Genomic DNA, 5,752 nt, shown 5'->3' on the forward strand with positions numbered 1-5,752 from the left:
ACGTGCAACGTGTCTTGTGTTCACGTCCCTATGACTGTTTCCCAAACGCTGCCATTCTCTGTCCCTGGCTCCTGCAATAAACCCTTTACAACAGACGGCTGTGCCTTGAAGGTTATTCCAGGCAAAGAGAAACTGGGAATGTGAGTAAGGGGGGCTCTGACAGGCACCAACCATCTGGACACACAGCACAGCAACAGGGCGGCCTCACGCAATAGCCACATACCCCCACCACAGATAACACCTCACCATGGAGCCTCCCTTTACTCTGTGGTGCTAGTCACTGGGATCCTTGAGTCACCAGTCCCTCTGGGGCTCTGGCCAGTGGGGCACTGGGTAGTCGGTCCCCAGGCCTGGAATCTCCGTGGCTAGGGACTGGCCGTAGCATCGTTAGTGGCAGGTTGTTAGGGCTGTTGGTGTAGCAGGGCAGGCTGGAGAGCGCTGCTGGTGGAGAATTGGAGTCCATTGGTGTTAACAACCCAGCTAACCACTCCTTCTGCCTGGATCACATCAGCAGTGCCGCCTGGGCTTCTTATAGATTTGTACAGGCGTAAATACCTGCCCTTTCCTGGTTACTATGCGGCCAGTCCGCCGTCCAATCTAGTATTCAGTAGCTAAGATAATCTAAAATCAAGATCTAACCTATAAGTAATATTTATTATTCAATTAATTTTAAAATTAAATTAAATTACATGAAAGGACAGTTAAACATAGTCAACAGGTCAATAGTATGAAAACTAAAGCCCATTGATAAAATGTAAAATATGGAGAATAAATATATCTATATCTAAAATATATCTAAAATCCACAGGATACACGAAATGAATGTTCGGGTTCACTGTTTATCGCTAAAAAGAGCCAACATATCCGTCGTAGCATACATAGCAAGTCTGCACACACTTTCTTTAAAACTTTTAAATTTATCAATACCTAAAATTTTAAAAATTTCATCATTTCTTTCACTCCATTTACCTCTCGCCCCAACCACAAATCCAAAGAAGTGGATGATCTTCCCACCAGTGAGCTGCAGCACCTCCTCCTCCAACTCAGAGTAGTATGCCTCCTTCTCAATGTGGGCTGCCTCCACACTGTCAGCGTTGTCTTCCCATCTAACTGTGACATCCACAACGGCTACCACTCCTTCCTTTTCAATAATGAGGTCGGGTTTTCTCAACTTCCCTTCTTTATTATGAAGGTAAGGTTCAATCCAAATTTTACATCCTTTGTTTCCTACTTTATCAATTAGTGCTTTAACTATCCTATTATGTCTTTTAATTCTTGCTTCTTTCATTTTTATGCACTGACCAGAGATATGAGGAATTGTCTCTTTGACCTTACCACACCATCTACATAACCCTTCCTCCATCTTCCGTCCTCTTGCTAGAGCTTCCCTGGTGGGAAAAACATTCGCTCTCGTTTGCAATGCCGCAATCAGAGAGGAGGACTTGGCCAAGCAAGGATATTTTAAAAACGAATTACTAATACCATCATTTTTAAAATATTTAATACCAATTCCCTGACATCTTAAATTACTCCATTTTAAAAACTCTTCATCTCTCCACGTTTTAGGATTAGCCGTTTTAGCACTATATATTAAAATTTATATTATATTATATTAAAACTGCTTGAGGGGAAGTTGGGTCTGAGCCCCCCAATAGTGGCTGGTTGGCAGGGGAGGGTGATGAATTTCCGACAGCTGGACAACCTGTACACATAGTCCTTTACCATAGCAGTAATGGCCCCAGCTTATAGTGCAGAAGGTTCCAGATTCGAACCCACTCCAGTCAGCCACAAGTGCGGATGGGGTGTTCTCCTTCTGGCTCTGGGTGGAAACTGCTCTGGGCCTGCAGGGAAAGAGGCTAGAGCTGTGGGCCCTACTGACTGTGGTATCCACCAGCTCCTCACAGAAAGAACCCAGACGGGTCAGAGTCCTGGATCATGGACCTGGGTTAGAGGAGACTCCACACTGTGAGCTGTGTCTTTGGAAATGGCTCTTCCCATAGGCACCTGCCCTCCAAGCATCCCCACTCCTGCCACCCTAAGCCACTCTGAGATTACAGCCTAGGGAGATGGAAAAAAGTTATGGAGAGGAGGCTAGGGGGAGCAATGGGACTCAGAGCCAGTCAAACTTGCTAGTGAAAAAGTTCCTTTTCAATTAAAATATGGCTTTTAATCCCAAAATGTTCATGGGTACCAAAAAAAAATTCTATTTTTGATCTCATTTTAGAAGAAAAAAATCCCTAGTTTCCTCCCCGCCGCCCCCTTTTTTTTTTGCCCGCACTGAAGGGGAGGGGAACTGAGAAAGTATTCCCCACCACTGCCTTTGCTCCCTTTTTTAACCTTTCCTCAGCCTAACAAAGCAATATTTTTGAAACACTGAAAACCCCTAAAAGTAGCACATGAGGAGGCAGGGGAAATGTTTGTTTCTTTCTGACTATTAGTATTAGGAGTATTTTTGCAAAATCTGCTTGCCTTTCTCCTTCCTCTGGTGAAGGGAATGAATCTGTGTCGCAGGGCATACCAAGCTCAGAGACTGTCTGCTGGAGGCTTTGTGGTCCTATCACACCCCCACCTAGAAAGAAGCAGTGGAGATGAGTCCTCCAAATGGCCTAGAAAGGCTGCGTGGGAAACAGCCAATCAGGAAAACAGCCAATCTGGGCGCCGCCTCTGAAGGCCCATATAAAAGGGGTCGTAGTGGCTAGCAGAAGGTAGTTGCTGCTACCTAGAGCCACAGGAGTGAAGGTGGCTGTAGGGAGTGAAGTATCTTGGACAGAGCAGTTGCTGGTAGGCCTTGAGCATGCAAGAGGGAGATCCTGGGTGGCTGCTGGGACTTGGTAGTTATAAGCCCTGAGGTGAGGCTGTAGAAGGTGAAGGGGCTGCACGGAAGTGGCCCAGGGAATTTTAATAGCAATGCAGGTTAGTTAAAGGAACAGCAGCAAGTGGCTGCTATTTGTAGGATTCCTGGGCTAGGACCTAGAGTAGTGGGTGGGCCTAGGATTACCCATTAGCCACTGGAGAAGTGGCTTGAATACTGAACTGTGACATACCCCAGGAAAGAGACCTGAACTGTTCACTAGCCTGGCTAGTGAGCTGGGACCAGAAAGGCCCAGAAATGCTGAAGGTGTCGGCTCCAGTGAAAAAGCCCTACGGGTATGGCCCTTTGCTAGGGGTGGGACTGTCTGAAGGACTGAGTGCAGGGAGGGCTGCAGGAAGAGATGTTCCAACCATGGGGTAGTGGGATAGGCACCTGTTGGACTGCATGCCCCAGAAGGACTTTGTTTTGCTTGTGTTGCTTCGCAGACAGACTGTGCGAGACTCAGCCAGAGGGCTGAGTGGCTGAAGACTTACCACAACTAGAGACAGTGAGTGTGTGCGGGCACATGCACTCTGCTGGAGGTGGGGGTGCTTTCGAGAGGTGAATCCCATGCCATTACAATTGGCTTTAATTATTTATCTAGGACCCCCCTGTGCTGGGCCCTGTACAGAGAGGACAAAAAGATGTTCTCTGCCCCCAAACTAATTACACTCTAACTTTAGCCCAATGGGGGCAGCTGCTCTGCTGTGTTGTCCCCTGGTGAATCTGTGCTACATAGTTCCTGAATCCCCCCTGCTCCAGTCATCCCACATCCTGCTTTCTGACATGTACACCACCTGTGCATGTGAAGCACTCTCCCATTTTGGTGCCATTCGCACATTAAATCAGTGCCCAACAAGTTCTCAAGTTAGAAGGGCTGTCCCATGTTAATGCCCCAAAATCCCCTGTCCTGTCGGAAGCAGATTATTTCTCGCATCCCGCTGTTACAGGGAATGTTCTTTACCCTGGCTTCCAGATCTATCACCGGGGTCAGACTGCAAATCACACCACTGGTATCCAATCAAAAGGGGTAACTTATTGTGATGACACCCAATAACACAAAGCCACTGAAGTCAAGAACTTCAATGGGGGTAAACTCCTGGCCCAACTACCAATAACGCAACCCCTGAGTCCCCTCAGTCTAGATATTTACTATTGGTTCTTCGCTCCTTCCCAGGAGTGTTGGTTCCTTCCGATCTGGTCAGTTGTCTGCTTCTCATCCTTGAATCACGATGCCCGCACACACCAAACGTACCTTCACCACACTGTCACTCAGATGGACAGCCCCGAGTTTGGGCACTCACTGCCTTATGTCAGTTTGGTCTGCCTTTCTATCAGCCAATCATGGGCTGGGATCTTTCCCGCTCTCTGGGTGGTGCACACAGCACCAATCTTGGGCACCTGGCACCAAAATCATAGGCTTCCAGCCTTTTTGTCTTGTCTCCAGGCAGATTTGGTTTGCTGGCAACCTGCCAAGCATTAGTGTCTTAGTATCTCTATCGTCTGACTCCATGTTGGATTTGAGATCCAACATGGAGTCTGGCCTGGTTGCCCTCTTATCCATTAACAAAGGGCTATTTAAACCTATTTACAACGCATAAACAATCAGAAATAATTTTCCCCAACAACGCGGGGAAGGGGAAATTTGCCCTGGGCCCCATGGCAGAGGGCCCCCAAACCACATTAGCATTGTGACAGGGCTCACGGGGTTGCAGTGTCACTCTGCTTTGGCCCGGTCCGTCTGCAACTATGGCAAGGCGGACAGGTCAAACGAGCTGGTGCTGCATCCCGCTTTAGCCTCTGCAAGGAGTGGGAGGTAGCCAGCTGAGCTGCAAGCAACCATCCCCCAGGATTCACCCAATTATAAGCTCAACCTGCTCAGCGAGGGGGAGCACCCCTCAGTCTTGCCCCATCTCTCATCTACCTCTTAACCAACATGGCTCCCTTTCTCATCAGACCCAATAAGCTGGTTACACATTCTATTGAGTCACCCCATCACCTTCTCTTCAAGCTACTATCGCCGCGCTGCCCCTGGGTGCAGTTGTTGGCAGAAGGGATTGAATTTGTCATCTCTGGCTCTTAATACCTGAACGTCTACAGGCCGTGCTAAATGAGCCAGCTCCTTGCCAAAGCTGCAGCAGGCTGAAGCTCAAGTTAGCTTAGCCACCACTAGAGGGAGACTAAACTGTACCTATGGGTTGCAGTAGCCATACGAAGTAAACTGAGCTCCTCCAGTCTACCACTCCAAGGTATTTTCCAAACCTTTAATCATCCTTGGGGCTCTTCTCTGACCCCCTCCAATTTATCAACCTTCTTCTAGGACTGCGTTTGGGGTTTGAGCACCAGGGCCTGTTTGAAACAAGCGTCCATGCCTGGAGACAGCAGGCATCTGAGAGCAGATGTAAATGGAGACTGGATTGAAGAGAGATTCAAAAGACTGGGACGGTTTACCTTAGAAAAGAGAAGAACAAGGAGAGAGATGGCAGGCTATAAAATCACAATTGCTGTGGAGAAAGTGAAAAAGGAACTATTATTTACCCCTTCACATAACACAGGAAGCAGGGGGTCACCCAATGTAATTAATAGGCAGCAGGTTTAAAACAACTATAAGTGTAACTTGGTTCAACAAAGAATTAGAGAGTTCCTGGAGGCTAGGTCCATCAAAGACTATTAGCCCAGATGGTCAGGGATGCAACCCGCTGCCCTGGGTGTCTCTAAATCTTTGACTGCCAGAAGCTGAGACTGGGCGACAGGAGATGGCTCAGCGCTAAAGTGCCCTGTTCTGTTCATTCTCTGAAGCATCGGCCCCTAGCAACTGTCAAATGACAGGATACAGGGCCAAAGGGACCATAGGTTTGACCCAATAGGGCCATTCTGATAAGGAGTCAACCTTTTTCACAA

General features: G+C 47.8%; 1 long non-coding RNA gene across 2 annotated transcripts; it reads left to right on the forward strand.

The window, feature by feature from the left end:
• Window positions 1–2,715: 2,715 nt before the first annotated feature.
• Window positions 2,716–5,355, forward strand: LOC137148595 (uncharacterized). 2 transcript variants are annotated; one of them, XR_010918538.1, is made up of 3 exons: window positions 2,716–2,781; window positions 3,298–3,412; window positions 5,172–5,355. It is a non-coding gene; the product is annotated as an uncharacterized lncRNA (long non-coding RNA). The 2 variants fall into 2 exon arrangements; XR_010918537.1 differs by lacking the exon at window positions 5,172–5,355 and adding an exon at window positions 4,029–4,150.
• Window positions 5,356–5,752: the final 397 nt, after the last annotated feature.

Source organism: Emydura macquarii, unplaced genomic scaffold (genome assembly GCF_026122565.2).
Source record: "Emydura macquarii macquarii isolate MOO-44397 ecotype Brisbane River unplaced genomic scaffold, CSIRO-AGI_Emac_v2 contig_670, whole genome shotgun sequence".
NCBI lineage: Eukaryota > Metazoa > Chordata > Testudines > Chelidae > Emydura > Emydura macquarii.